Source organism: Rousettus aegyptiacus, unplaced genomic scaffold, assembly GCF_014176215.1.
Source record: "Rousettus aegyptiacus isolate mRouAeg1 unplaced genomic scaffold, mRouAeg1.p scaffold_m13_p_10, whole genome shotgun sequence".
NCBI classification, from domain to species: Eukaryota; Metazoa; Chordata; class Mammalia; order Chiroptera; family Pteropodidae; genus Rousettus; species Rousettus aegyptiacus.
In genome coordinates, this window is record NW_023416285.1 from 35,475,464 (window position 1) to 35,491,717 (window position 16,254).

The following is a 16,254-nucleotide window of genomic DNA, read 5'->3' on the forward strand; positions in this document are numbered from 1 at the left end:
TAATAGAACCTTGCCTTAAGGCAAGTTTAGGCAGCTGTTGAAGATCTTTTTTAAATTTTTAAATTGGTATCTCATTTTGAATTTATAGAAAACCGATTATGCACAAGTCGGTTGGAAAAGAAGCAGCAGGAAATGAGTCTTATTCTATGGGTATTTCATTTTAGAGAGGAGAGTAGGCTGTGCAAAGTCTAATTTACAATGCAAGCCCTTAACATGTCATGATTGTTTCTAGTAAGAGTCCTGAAGCAATTTTTGCCACGTCTCAGAGAGAGAAAGTAGGCTCCAAGAAAGACCACAAGCAGCAAAGGCTGAGGGGATGCTTGAACGCACTAAAGTTGGAGCAATGTACTTCTAAAATATTTCTGAGGGCATAACCAGCTTTCAAATTAAGTACAACTCTTTCTGGAAGTAAGAGTTGTTTTTGAAAACTTGTATTGCTGTCAGTGACTATTTCTGAACTTACATTTATTGCTTTATAACTTCCTTTTATGAAAACTATAAAAGTTTAAGTTAACCCAAATCTTTGTTAAGAAAATAGTGAAATATCATGGCAAACCTCTGAAAATCACAACCCAAAGAGAATCATGTGCTATCAGCGATGCTGCTCAAGGAAAAGGAATTAGCAACAATAATATCAACATTTTAAAGTGTTTACTAGGTGCAGGCGGTGACATGTACTATTGTCTATAAACTTCATACCTTTATGAGATAAGGTGATATTTTTTCATATTTGACAGATGAGAAAACTGAAGCTTAGATGAATTAAGTAACTTTCCTAAGGTTGTATTTCTAGAAAGTAGTGGAGATGTGCTGGAACTAGCCCTAATTTGAGCCTAAAATCCATACCATTTTTTCTAAACCAATTGGGTAGAAGCACCATATAGCAGCTGAGATGACAAATAATGGCCCCCAAAAAAGTCCACGTTCTAATTCTCAAAATCTGGGAACATGGTATCTCCATGGCAAAAAGGGAACTTGATGATGTGTTCAAATTAAAAACCCAAAGATGGAGAGAGTATCCTGGATTATGAAGCCTAATCACAAGGGTCCTTATCCATGAAAGAGGGAGAGTAAGAGGAGACGTGACAATGGAAGCACAGGTCACAGTAATGCAGGTGTTGGGAGGCACCGAGAGCCAAGGAATGCGGACAGACTCTAGAAGCTGGAAAAGGCAAGAAATAAATTTGTCCCCAGAGCCTTCAGAAATGTAACACAGCCCTACCAAAGCCTTGTTTTAAGCCCCCTGAGATCCATCTTGGGCTTCTACAAACATGATACCAATTCCAGTTTCAACATGTATTTTTTTTTCCAACATCAAGTAATTCCCTGGGTGTGCTTCAATTCAACTCATTCTGACACTGTCTACCTGGAAATAGTGTCAGATCCTACAGGTTAATGGCTCAGTCCCACAAGACTTCACCTCTCCCCCCACTTCATATGTCAATCATAAGTCCAGGTTGTCACCTATGCTTTGACCAACAAGTTACAATTTGGAGATTTCAACAACCCTTTCCTTGATTTGATTAACTTGCTAGAGTGCCTCACAGAACTTGGATAGCAGGTTATGTAATTTGTAAGTAAAAGAAACTAGGTTTATTATAAAAGAATATAACTCAGGAACAGCCAGATGAAAGAGATGTGTAGGGTAAGGTAGAGGGAAAGAGCGTGGAGCTTGCACGTGCTCTCCAGACACTCCACTCCCTCAGCACCTCCGCAAGTTCACCAACGCAGAAGCTCTCTGAACTCCACCCTTTTGGGTTTTTAAGGAAGCTTCGTTACTGCAGGTATGATTAAATCATTGGCCAGTTCTGATCGAATACAATCTCTAGCCCCACTCACCATCCCTGGGGTCAAGAGAGAAGGCTGAAAGTTCCAACCCTCCAATCACTTGGTTGGTTCCTTGCAATAAGCCTGCTCAGGTGTTTTCCAAAAGTCATTTCATTAATGTAACAAAAGACACCTTTATTATTCTCATCATTCAAGAAATTCGAAGGGTTTTACAAGCTCCTTACCAAGAATGGGGACCAAGACCAAATATATACTTCTTATAAATAATAACATAACTTCTGACCTCCAGAACTGTAAGATAACAAAACTGTGTTATTATTTTTAAGCTGCTAAGTTTGTAATAATTTGTTAGGACAGAAATAGGAAACTAATATAGTGGCTAAAGATTAACTTAGATTAATTAATGCTTCTGATTAATTCAGAACCTAACTCAATGACTTGAAGAAATACAAGTACTTAGTAAATGTCTGTTGAACTAAATTGACAGGGTCCCATGTGCAATTCAGTTTGTAACCCAAAACGCAAGCTATAAATAGATGCTAAGTTACTATGGGTTTGTGAAGACTTACCAGTTCTAGGGGCTTCTCAAACTTAGGATGGTGTTGAGAATCCCTTTGCCAAAGTAGCCAAAGCCCTAGTTTTCAGTGGCTGGCAAGTAACTCCGACCATTTCTACTTGATTCATGATGAGGCCGTAAATGGGCACAGACTCCCTAAGAGGAAATACAATAATGTTGTAATGTCAACCTCAGGAAAGTCTGCATGAAACACAATTTTAACTGTGTACTACCTGAAAGCCTGTTCTAACTCTCACTCAGTGGCAGGGAGTTTCTAACTCGTGTCTCAGGTGCCAGCTTCTGAGGATTGTCAGCTGCGGACCCGCTAGATATCAGGGAAACACGGCCACTCGCTGTGGACATTCATTCATTTGTTTAAAAATATTTGTTGAATATTACTATCGAGTAAACAGGACAGACAAGGTCCCTGTACTATAGAGCTTCTTTCAAACTGGTGAAACAGGAAATATGCAAAGCAGTGCGGAAATAAATTTGTCAATGGAATTATGCTAAACGCTGTGATAAAGGACAGTGGTGGGCCAAATCTGCTCTGGAGACCAGAGTAAGTCACTTAACCTTTGGGGAAGGTTAGAAAATGTTTTTGAAAATGTTATGAAATTATTAAAAAAACAGATAAGATCTTATTATACAATGTGACTATAAAGGAAAGACAAACTTCTGAAGTCATATGAAAACATGACTACATGAGCATATGGGATTATTATTTTAGAAGATATACATTTCTAAAAGGTAAACCCGAGAGCCAGATTTCTGTTTAAAACTATTCCATGCTTTCCCTCAGCCCCAGGACAACATCTGAACTCTTTGTTGCAGCACATGAGGTCTTCGTGATCTGTGCCCTCCATAGCCCACCTCCTGTGCCTTCACCCTTCTGGTAACTCCTGTTCTTCCTTCTACAGTTATCAGCTTAGCCAAGGCTGCCCCTGGAAGTCCTCTCTGTTGCCCAGTCTGGGTCGAGTGCCCCTCCCTGTGTGCTGGGGGCTCCTTTTAGGTTCCCTCTATTACCACTTCCCATCATGAATGTCAACTGCCTATTTAAGTGCTTACAGAATTGATGTCTTGAAAACATGAGTTCTATGAAGGCAGGGTCCATACTGCCTCAATTCATTGAGGATGTAAATACACAAGGCCTAGGTATCCTGAATGGCAGAGGGGAGGAGAAGGAAGAAATAGTGCTATAGTCCTCTGTACATGTGATAGATACACCTGCCCATTGGGCTGAACTGAGTATTACAGATGAGGGAGGTTATAGAGAATCATGTCTAAGCATGTATCTCTAGGGTCGCACTGCCTGAATTTGGTTTCTGGGCCCTCTACTTGCCATATGGCAGGTGTAGAGCAGTTGATGTAATACATCTAAGCTGCAGGGGGTGAGGGTGTATATGTAAGACTGTAATTTAAACTCAGCCTCCTGCTCACCAAGCCTTATGCCCTGGAGCAGAGCTGTATCTGCTCTGAGAAAGAGACAGTTCTTCCTTGTTGCAAAGATGGTATCTACACCCAAGACGTCTTGGCTGAATCTTCCTTGGGAGACTATATCGTCACTGAGGGTCAGGGACCTTTTTATAACTCCTTTGCCCAGTGGGGCAACTTTCTATAATCTGTCAACCCTTAGATAGTGCCTTTTTAAAATTTTGGTACTAGGGCCAGATACAGCCTAGCCTACCAGGTTGAGATCTTGGGCAAATTACCAAACTCTTAGTAAACCTCTGTTTCATCACTATCTACATCTCCTGGGGCTCTTTCAAAGCTGGTTAGATGAGCTACGTAAGACACTTAGCACAAAGTAAGTGTTCCGTACTGGCAGCAATTTTAATGTTTAAAACATTCAAGATCCCACGCCACCATTTTGTCTTAAAAAAAAAAAAAAAAAGAGCTTTAGAAACTGTGCCCTTTTCCAAACGCCTTATAGGAGGCGCCAGAAGTTTCAGAGATGCCTTCTTATTTGCCTGTTCTACTTACATTTCTTGTTAAATCTTTCTTTGTGCATTATGCCCTTCTAGGCCCACTTGTAAAACTGCAGGATGCTGATTTTCTTACACATAATATAATTCTCACAATGGATATTTAAAATTTATGACCAAATCTCCCACATGAAGGTGGTCTGGCAGCCATAATTTTTTCCTTCTGTGCATAAATGACTATTAACTTGTTGGCGTTTTGCAGACAGGTTTTGATGAACTATGATATTTTGCTTAAAATCATTCCAAGAATAATGTCAGACTTCGTAATTGCCTTACCCATGACCACCAGCAAGCAAATTTCACCTCCACTGCACCACTTATATTAAAAGGAATCAAACTACAACCACAGACAGAACTGTGAATTCAAGAATACAAGGCAAATGGGTCCTTTTCTATAAGATTTTGGAAATGTGCTCAGAAGTAGCACAGAGTTCAGACTGTAAATATAAGTCAGTTTTCTACAAGCTTAGAAATATGCTATGAGAATGGCTTTCATGATTAAAAATTAAAAAAAAAAAACACCAAAAAACAAATTTAAAAAAGCCTTGGCAGATGTTTAACATGAAAACAAAGCAATAATCAAAATTCAGTCACAGTGGCAATAAAAATATTTCAGTTTGTAGTTGGTTGCTGCTTAGAACAAATGTTCCCGAATACCAGATTATATTAAAATATTCACTCATTCAGAGCAAGATCAAATTTATGTCTGTGAAAACAAATGCATATATGTATGTCAAAGCTAGATTGCCAACAATATTTACTTAGGAACAATTATTAGTTATTCTGAGATTTTTTTCCTTTCAACTTCTTTGATATTAAAATATTCTTTCTTTATGTAATGTTTTCTATAGCAAATGATAGTTGTCAATCTATGGAAAATTTTAAAATCGACAGCCTTCAAGTTTGTTTGTTTGTTTGTTTGTTTGTTTGTTTGTTTGTTTTTGGAAATGTTAACACTACGTAAAATTTGAAAGCCTCAGAACCAAAAACTGACTATATTTTCTAGGCCACTGGTTTGCTCTCATATATACTAGGCTCGCTTACTCTCTGTCAAAGAATGAGGGTGGGGGTAGGGTGCCTGCACCTTCAACATGTGCTCCAACCCAATCTCAGACAAACAGGTTCACAAAGGAAGCCACAGCCTACCGCGTCCCCCACATAGTAATCTGTTGAGGAGGGTTATAACATTATTTTCTGTCCATAAAACATGAAAAAAAAAAAGAGATGCTCATTACACAATGTATAGTTTCTTTAGGACCTTTACTGAAAACCTGATACTTTGCATCATGCAACCTTGGACAAAATCACTCTTCCTAGGTGGGCCTTTCTGTCCTCAACTAGAAGACGAGAATTGGACTCATTTGCTAAAGGACCTCTCAACAGCAGTGCTGCACATTTATTGGCTCCTTGAGCTTACAGACAATACTTTACTCCCTGGAGCAGCTTGCTTAGTGGGAAGATTTGAATGGAAGTTAGTGAATATTAAGAATCGATAAGAAGTGCATTAAGAGCCATTTACAGCAAATTTAAAGATCTATTTTCAGGTATCACTTTGTCTTTTTACTTGTTTCTTAAAACTTTTCTTTGATCATGTTACTCTCCTACTGAGAGCCCTCCATAAGTCTTCAATATTAAATTGGGGGCCTCGCACTCAAGCGTTTGCCAGGCCAGGAAGGTGATGAAGATGAGTGAAGCACCTGTAGTGATACAGAAGCAAATGGATAAGCCCCCGTGTGTAAAAAGAGACAGCAGCCAGTCAGCTTCAGCACCTCAGGACCAACCAGGACCACCAAATGCTGCCGAATCCCTTTTCTGAGAGAAGATAGAAAACTGATTTTTTGGGTATATGATCTTTAGAATTTTTAGAGTTGGTAACTATGTTTCAAATTTTGTAAACCTGATGGCCACACAAAGATTGAAACTGGCAGGTAGACAAGTTGCTTATTTCCAGTTTCTCAGATAACAAAAATTCCAATCATAAAGACTTATTTTAGGGTTCCAACACATATTCTTTTCTTTTCATTATGTTCTTTAAATCAGCAGTTAAGTCTAATACTCCTGATTTATAAATAAAGGCATAAAACACGGGCTTTGAAGATAGATCCTGATGTAAGTTCTAATTCTACCATTTGCTCCCTTGTGAAATCCTCCATAAGCATTTGTTTATGCCCTCGCCAAAAATCTTTGCTATACCTTTGTCTCATTCTGAATTTCAAAGAATATATTGAAAATCACCAACTCACTTTGACAAATTCTAACCTCAGTGAGATAGAATGACATAATTTGAAATTTGAAAACACTCACAGAAATTGTATAGGTTTCAAATTTTGATTAGTATCAACATCATTCCACACATAAAACTATATAATACTCCTGCAGTGATATAAGATGTCCATGCAGGATAATTTAGAAACTTGAAAAATAGGTATCTTTTTAATGGTTGTCTTTTCAATATTAACAAGGACCTATTTCAAAAGCCACAACCAGGAACCTCTTCTACCCTTCCGGTTAAATTACAACAACTGTATCTATAATAAGAATAGTTAGAATGTATTGTCACAGCGGCTTCCTCTTGTATCCCAAGACATGGCCTTAGTTCTGAGCTTCTAATAAGATCCTGCTCTGATTTTGCTCTGGGTTATGTCCGGACTTGATGGTGAAGTGCTTTGGATACACCAAGGTACATGGAAGCCCCAGGAGTGTTTTCCGTCAAAGCCTCACTTCAGTGATAAACCCTGCTCTCTAAGGAGATAAGTAATGCCCTCCTGCAGCAATCCATTTCAATATCTGTCCAGCATGGATTTCTCTGGAGATTTATTTGCACTAAGTTCCCATGATGTCACATAGAGGTGGTGATCTGGAAGCAGAATTAGAGAGATGTGTTTCGGGGAATTATTGTGATGAATGATTGGTTAAGGCGGGTGTAATGGAGGACACAACACTGATGAGCCCTTCTTCCTTGGGATAAATGATCAACTTTCAACTATTTATAACCTTCTAAAGCTCATAAAAACTAGCCCCACAAATTGGCAAATGCTCAAATGTACTTGGGAATCCAAGAGGAAGAAACACTGTCGTGAGTATAAAGCATTCTTGCATGTGCTCAGAGGGAACTCTCTGTGAAACCTAAAACTATGTTATGTGGCCAGAAAGCATTTTGAAGAACAAGGTGAGTGTTTTTCAGCTGGACAGGAGCTCAAGAAGATAAGCAAAGGGCAGGAGGGAAGAAGGTAGCCAAGAAAGCCCTTTATAGATGGTGCTAAACAGTGTCTGAGTGGCCCACCCACACCACCAGTTCATATCCTCCACCACTGCCAAGCGAGCTTCCACCACGAAGACAAAGGTTTTGTATCACCACAGACTCTCTCAACACGCACACAGTCATGTGTTTTGGAGGCTTCCTTTACCTCTAAACTACTCCCGATAGCTATTTTTCCCGGACAAAAAATGCTTGTGGTGGGCATTACAAAGTGATTTCCCCAAAGCTTTATAGGTCTCTAGAAAAGTGGTTGGAATCACTTTAAGACAATTTATGAAACAAACAAAATGCAAGAGTCTTATTTTTAATTTCAAGCGAAGTTCCACCACATGTCTCAGGGGCTCATGGAAGTTGACAGGTTATTCCCTTCACCGGGGGATGCAAGTCCACCTGCTGAATCTCCTGAGCCCTCAGCAACTTACTCGACATCTAGTTATTTCACTTACTCCCCACTCACCCCGGGCCTTAACAATTCTATAGGAAGCTCCTTCCCAGGGCCTGAGAGATGATTTGAGTAAGGAGTCATCACAGGCTCATCTCATAGTACGGCAGCCCTGTGAGAATGAGCTTTTTCCAGGCACAAAAACAGCAAGAAAGAAGAAAAGGAAAATTGGAGACTACTAAATTTTGTATTACGGAAATTAGAGAGAGTCCAGACTTGTGAAATTTCATCAAGATGAGAACTACATAATTTCTCTTACAAGCCAAAAATAGAGTGTTCAGGAAGCCCTGCCCTGTGAGCAAATCACAGTAAAAGTCAAAGGTGGTTAGTTACACTGCAGACACACTCAGGCCTTCATTCATTCAGACATTGGAATGTGGTCCACCAGTTGCCAAAGGCCTGCCTCACAAGTGGGGAGAGAGGGAGAAAGGGACAGAAGGAGAGAGAGAGAGAGTGAATAACATATACCAACCTAAAGGATTTGTTAACTATTTATTATTAAAGTAAAAGCCTAAGTCCTTAAAATGGCCTACCAGGCACTCTGGGGCCTTCCCAATCCCCTCCACCACCACCACCCCCAAATCTCCTCCCTTTCTTTCTCTCCTGCTCGCGCCAGCCACATTGACTCTTTGCTATTCCTTGATCATGCCAAGATTTTTCTTTTGCCTGGAACAACCTTCTTTCAAATTTCCACGTGGCTCCCTTCCTTTCTCCCTCCTTCCTTTCCTGTCTGGTTCACCCACACTTATACTCCCTTTCCCTCGCCCTTCTTTATTGCTCCTCATGGTAATCTGATATTCTGTGTATCAGTTACTACCTTGTTTATTGTGCCTCTCCTGACTGGAATGTAAGCTTTTGGAGGGAAGAGACTTGTGCTGAATCCTCAGGGACTAAAACAGCAGGTGGCAAATTCTAGGTGCTCCAATACATACTTGTTCAATAAACTAACATACGAAAGCATGGATGAGGCCCAGACAAACATGGACCATATTCTCTCATCTCCCTTTCAGAAATGTTTTGAGATGAGATTTAATAGTTTGCTCTTAGAAAGAACTGATATAAAAAATGATTCAACATAAATGATAGTCTTTCCTACCCATTCGGAGTTTGAAAACATGAGCCATTTTGTTACCCAAGGTCTCTCACACGAGGATCAGCACATAGATTCCTTCAGGAATCCAGGGCCAGGAGGTTTCCTCAGAATGATGCTTGTTTGTGACTCCTCAGTCTGACTGTGCAGACCACATCGCACCTCTCTCTCAGCTGCCAGGAAAACAAGTTGGATACTTCTATTGTTACTACTACGTGGAAAGTGGGTGCATGCATGTGCAAGAGTCTGTTCTAATTAAAATTTGCACTTTTTGTCGGTTTTATAATTTTTCCCTAGCTTCTTATCTTTATATTGAAAGAGAATATATATGTATTTTCTAGCTTCTTACTGTTACATGGAATCAAAGGGAACGTTATTTTATTGTTTTTTAGGAGACCTGCCAGTCTTAAAAATTGCTTTGAGTGCTCTGAGATGGAGGGAACTCAAAAATAGGGCTATATATCATTTTGCTAGAATAAGCCAAAAGGAGTGCATCTCCCAGAGTGTGGTTAGAGAGCAAACTGAAGGAGGATGCATCCTGGGAAGAGCGGGAATACAGTGCACTGTTGTCTCCAAACTAACCTAAAGGGACCCTGGAATCTCCATCGCTGTTGAGTACAGCATTCACGCTGGCCTTGGTCCAAGCTGGTTTAGTGGGAAAAGTATTAACGCCTGCAAGGTGGTCCCACAGCAGGTCCCCGAAGACAGAGGTTGCAGTATAGCTGGGGAAAAGCCAGGGAATTGGCCGCTTCCAACCCCATGGCGTCTGCTGCTAAGTGACAAGGCACTATATCATATAACAAGCTGCAGCTTTAGAATGGGAATGGTAGAGAGATGATTGAAACCCGTACGTCCCACGTAAAATGAATGAGCAATGCCGTCCTCGAAGAACATAATCTACATACCAGAACAGGCATAGGTTTGTTTAGGTCTAAGCCATGGCAACAAATTTTAGCTTTGCAGCTCTCAGAACAGCTGTACCAAGAGGCTTTGGGCAAGGCCCGCAATGGCGTTCCTGGACTCCTTTCTCTGGGGTCTGTTGTATTATATCTTCAAAGGCAGCTAAGTGTTAAACCTTCAGTTCATTTGCACAGCACAGCTAAGAAAACAAAGCAACTCCCAGACCTCCCTGTGTGGCTACAGACAACCCCTCATCTTAGCTGCCCCTCCAAAACTGAAGTCGTTTTTCAATAGTTTGAAAAGAAAGAAAAAACACCTGCTTGTTAGTTTTTTTTTGAGGGGGAGGGGGTGTGGAGAGCGTTGAAGAAATGGATTATGATTAAAAACAGAAACAAAAAAACCAAACTATTCCTTAGGAGAAACCAAAGTCATTTGCAGGGAAAGTGAATTGCATGTGTATCAATCAGAGCAGACCCGCAATCCCCATAGGTGGTTTAATGCTAGACTGGAAAAAATTTAGGCAGCCTTCCAGTAAAGTGGTTACAAATCTTGTTCCTGAGAACCTGGGGAATCCAGAGTTTCCTTAGTGTTTTTGCAAATCAGAAGCACCTTCTGCAAAAAAATTAAGAAACTCAAGTGACAAATGCTAACCTCTTGTCTCTTTTATATATATTCTTAAGATGTTTCAAAAGAGAGTTACTAAAACAAACAAAGTGAAGAAGCCACTGATCTAGTTAATTTTTATGGAGAAGGAAGGTTTGGTCAGGATTGGTTAACTAACATTTTCAGGGTCAGAGAAAAAGTGATCAATCAGGTCAAACACCCAAAACTTATACTCCTGGTTCTTCTGTAATTTACTGCTCCTCCCTCCCCATCCTTCCCTGCCTGTGAAGTTTATCTTTAAAGGTTAAGAAAATTAACACTCCTAATATGGAATGATGAAAACAAAACAAAACAGAAAAAGCCTACCCTTTGTAGGGCTGCACATCCACTGCTGGCATTTAGTGCTCCAGGTCAGCTCGGGCAACAGCCTGATCGGAGTGGGAACTGTTCTACCTGCTATTTTCCACGAGAGCCACAGAAATCTTGGAAAGAAGACAAGTGTGAAAGAAAGTTGCAAAAATCCCAAAGTGGATCATATTTTTCTATGTATCTAATTTTCAGAAATTGAAGCATGAGTCTCCGGTTGCAGACACAAGAGGAAGAGAGAAGATGTTGGGTTCTGCCTGTAGTCTCTGAAGGCTCCTCACCATTTCATTTCAGGACATCTAAGCAAGAGAAGCCATTCTCCAAGTGTGGCCTGTAGACCCCTAGCAGCATCACCAGGAACTCGTCAGAAACGCAATTTTTTGGCTCTATCCCACTCCTACCAAATCAGAGTCTCTGGGGATGGGCCCAGGAATGCCTCTTAACAAGAGTCTGGCTCATTTGCATTTTAAACTGAGAAGCATTGGTCTGGATCTAGAACAATCTCTTCCTGAAAGGGTCTCCAGACCAACAGGATCAGCTTCACCTGGAAACTTGGTAGAAAGGCAGAGTTTCACCTTCTCCAAATTTATGAAATCAGAAGCTCTGGGGCTAGGGCTCAACAGTCTAGTTTTAGGAACCACTGGCTTAAAATGTGAAGACAGGCATGACTTAGGACATTCACCCTAAAAAAAGGGAAAGGATAAGCCAGGATATCCCACATCGTATTATGTAGACTAAGGTACTAATAGTTGTTCTTTAAATAAAGGGGTTTGTGGTCAAATATATTTGAGAAATACATAGTTAAAACTTAACTATTTTTATTTTTCATGGCAAGGCTGCACAGCTTAAATAGGCATTATAATTCTCTGAGATAGCTGATGGCAATTCCCAAATTTATTTGGGAACACTTAAGATATAAGCTATAGCAGTCATTCGCATATTACATAATACGTCTCATTTTATAAACAAAGGATTAACAACTTGAATTTGTTTTTTGAGTAGTATCTCTCACTATCTCCTCAAAAAAAAAAAAAGGCTGAATAGTTTGTTTGTAGCTCTGGTATGTTTACATAAGCTATCTCGTTTAAGTGTCACAACAATTCTCTAAGACATTAAAGAATTATCCTTCAAGACAGTGTGGAGACACATTAGTGAAAAAAAGACATAGGCTCAACCAAATTCTGTAGATTTGCCAAGATCAGAGGATTTCTAAGTGAGGGAATTCCAGTTAAAGAAGCTGGCCCACTGGTCAATTGCTCTGGGTGCCAATCCACGAGAAGCTCTAAAAGCATCACTGGAAACTTTATGAGATACTAAGGTGATTCTTGGGAAGAAAACTGCATGGGGATGAATGATATACTTTGATAAGCAGCTCAGAGTCAGGAACTGAGACCCCGAAGGGAGATTTTGGAGTGATGCCAGCTAACTCCTGGCTGAGCGCTGCTTTGCTGAGTGGGGTGGATAAGTATGGGGCAGAGCTAAGTGGGTAAGAACTTATTAAGAGGTGAATCTCTGCTTCGAGGGATTCCCTACCTCCTCCTGTCTCTCAACAAAGTGCTCAGCCTTCTCTCTACATAAATGTTGAAAACAAAAAGAAAGCAACACCATTAATTTGGTGATCCAAATTATTTGCCTGCCCATGGCAATCTTATAAATAAATCCAACCTGGGTGTAATTAAGATTCACAGTTCCATCAAGCGTCAATGCCCACGTCCTTCCTAAACAAGGTCTTTTCCTTTAGGCACTTGTGTGTTTACATGTAATTACTCTACTCGGTGTAACCAGTAAAGCTCTGCTTCCACAACGGCTTAAGTCGGACTTGAGATAAACTGAACTATATTCTTGAACATAGTCTAATGGCTCCCCATGATATCAGTGTGAGAATGAATTTATTAGCATGAAAGTTAACTTAATTACAATCCTTTTAGGAGATTCTTTAATAATTTTTCCCTTTTTTCATTTTCAGAACATTCCGCCACAACCTGGAACTCAAGCAAGCACTTTAAGTCTTGGATTTTGAAGACTCTGACAGTAAAGTTAAGTCATACAGATTTCTGATGTATAATAAATGTAATCATTAGAAGTCTAAAGGACAACATTTTAACGTTATTTTAGTTCAAACCAATGTAAGAACCTACACACTTAAGACTTAAGCCATAGCAGTCCATTCACATATTTCATAATATGTGTCATTTTCTGAACAAAGGATTAACAAGTTGAATGTAAGAAGCAGGTGTGAGCACTCTAGATAGGTCAAAACCTTAACACCACCCAGACAAGTCTATAATTTCTGGGCACACTACATGGCATGCGTGAATTTTGTTTCAATGTTTTCCGTAGTGATAGCTTAGAAAGTCACATAACCATATCCTACGCAGACTTCCATTCCTAGTGGCAGAAGTATTTGCTGGTGATTGAAAGGTCATGCAAAACAGATGTGAGGGCAGCTGGATTTTCCAGCTATGCTTCAGCAGACTTAGCAGTCGTGCCTGCCATTACCAAATAACAGAGAGATTTTATTTCAACTGAGTAAAAAAAAAGAATCTTAGGCAACTTTGTCAGTGTAACTGGACATATGTGTAGTTTCATCTATGCCGAGGTCTCACTTTTTCCATCTTCCACTCTTCAGAGCCACAGTCTGGAACTAACTTTATCAAAATACTGCAAAGTGACAATGAACTGAGTGTCAGCCATCCTAATGGTTTTCCAACGTCTTGTAAATAGGCCCTATTAGCCTCCATGTGTGGCAATGATTTTGATATCATTTCCTATAGCCTTCTCATTTGTTTGGTATCACATTTATTTGGTGTTACCTCCACTTCAAATCAACTTACTCTTATTATTCCTGTGATTTTTTTTTTTTTGAGATTTAGCAAAAGCACAAAGAACAACAAATGGTGAATTGTAAAGAGGACTACCACGTCACAAATACCCTTGAAGAACAGAGGGTCCAATTGCAAGCTTCCCAAATATTGACATTTGCGTGGCAAGCAACTGTATAAGTCAGATAGATAAAGCTTATAATTTTTACATATTCTATCAAAATAATTCCTAAACCTGTCCTTTACTAAAAATGTGGGAATTTTCCCTTATTAATAAGAGGGGCTAAAGAGTATGTGGATAAAATAATAAATTTTCTCCCTAAACTATTAGAAAATTTAAGTCTCAGGTTTGCCAGTTAATAACTGTATGGTTTTATAGAATTATTTTTCTGAGTTTTCATTTTCTCATCTTTACTATGTAGATTAAAAATACCTCTCAGTTTCTCCAATTATTAGATCTTTACTATGTATTAGTATATCCTAGTACAATAATATATCACACAAATTACAAAGACAATACAACAAATATGTTATTATAGACCCATTGGGCTTGATCCTTCACAGTTTACTTTATTGTGAAGGGGAAATTGTTAATTTTTTTGCTATTACTGAATATGAAAATAATCCATTTTAACATGATAGGGGTTTAGGTTTATACAGAAAAACTTCTATTAACTGAAATCTCAATTAACTAACACAGACCTTAAATCAAGAATGCTTTACTCATTTTAACTGTAGAAAAAGCATTACAGTATAATAAAATAAACTCATTAAAATCCTTTGGTTGTATCTTTGTATAGATCAAACTAAATCTCTTAAATATTCAGAACTGTTCGATTATAATTGATGTTTAGAGGCGAGACCTCGAAAAACACAATCAATGCAACAATTATGTTTACTTTGCATATTTAAGGTATATTAATTATCAAAGAATTTTTGACAATAAAAACAAAGTTAGAAAAATTATTGTTTGACTTTCCAGTTCCCTAAGAATATACATTGGTGTTCTGGATAATGGAGCCTTCGATATCTACAGTTGAAAATCTATGGATTCTATTTTGTACTCCGATATGCCATTACGAATTTATTAATTTTCAGTTCCAAGTTTACCTGTCACTACCTGCTCTGATAGTAAATTGGACTCTGTAAGAATTTCTCCTTTACAGTGAGCAGTGTTAAGCTTTGTCAGCCATCAGTGGAGGGAGCTGAAGGAATATTTCAGAAATAAGGGCCTTCTCTTCCCGGTTCCAGGTGCTGCATTTTGCTTTTTCTTTCTACAGCTCCATGGTCCATCCATGGTGCATGTGTGCGGTGACATCTGGTGGACCTCTGCCTCAGCTGTGCACCTAGAGAGCACCAACCCTTAGCTACTTCACATTCCTGGGCCTTGCTGCAGCCCTCTCAATGCAGATACCCTGTATTCCAGGCCTCGTACCCACAGCAGCACCCCAACTCCCTGTGCACATCCACTCACCAGCTTTGGCTTACTTGTATTCTGGAGGGTCGTTCCTTTGTTCCTGGCAACTGGAGACCAGCTCTGGCCTCAGCAACTAGAAAACTTCTCTGAATTCTGTGGACCACAACCATACTTTCTCCAGCAAGGCCTGACCTCCAGCCCAAGGTTACCCTTTTGAGTTGTCTTTATATTTTCCTAGTTACTCTCTTATCATAGCTTAATAATTCTTTACATTAAACTTCTGTTAAGTTACTGTGTGATTTCTATCTCCCAATTGAACCCAGTTTGATCCACCAAGAGTAATCAAACACATTTCCCTCCCTAAGCTCTGATTCACTCTCAACATCTATACTATATTGATACTGTTAAAGATCATCTAGGACATCCTGGATATTAAGGCATAAGCAAACTATAAAGAATTCACATTGGTAATTTATATCTTTTCTTAAGGCAGAAGTACTGGGTTCAGTGGTGCTTATTAAGTTCATATTTTATTTGAAGCATTGATAATGGTACCAGAAAAATTAAGCAGTAGCATAATAATGAATGAAAAAAATGATTAAAAATGATTGTTTAACTTAAATAAATGAATGTTTCAATTGATAATACCAGAATTAAATTAGCTTATAGTTCAAAGTTTATTCTTGATACATTCCATGGATTTTCCTACACTCCATTTCATTCAACTAAGGAGGCTTGAGATCATCAGGATTCTCAGGCAAACAGGGATAGAATAAATTTCTGGGGTAAGATGACATCAATATAGAGTCTCCTAAGCAAAAACTATGCAAAAGCTAGTGTTAGTAGGGTAAGTCGCTGGAGTTCAATTTACTTTCCTATTTACCAAGGAAATAGTTTGGCATATCAGTGATACATACACTACGGGGAAAAAAAGGTCAAGACGCCTCTGAAGATATTATAGTCTACAAAAATACTTTAAACAAACAATGGTATTTTTGAGTGTTTAGTATAGCAACAGCTGTGTGT

The 16,254-nt window shown here is 39.1% G+C and overlaps 1 pseudogene; it reads right to left on the reverse strand.

The window, feature by feature from the left end:
* The window catches only part of LOC107510635, a 28,626-nt pseudogene extending 16,922 nt beyond the window's left edge, over window positions 1–11,704 (reverse strand).
* Between the last annotated feature and the right edge of the window lie 4,550 nt (window positions 11,705–16,254).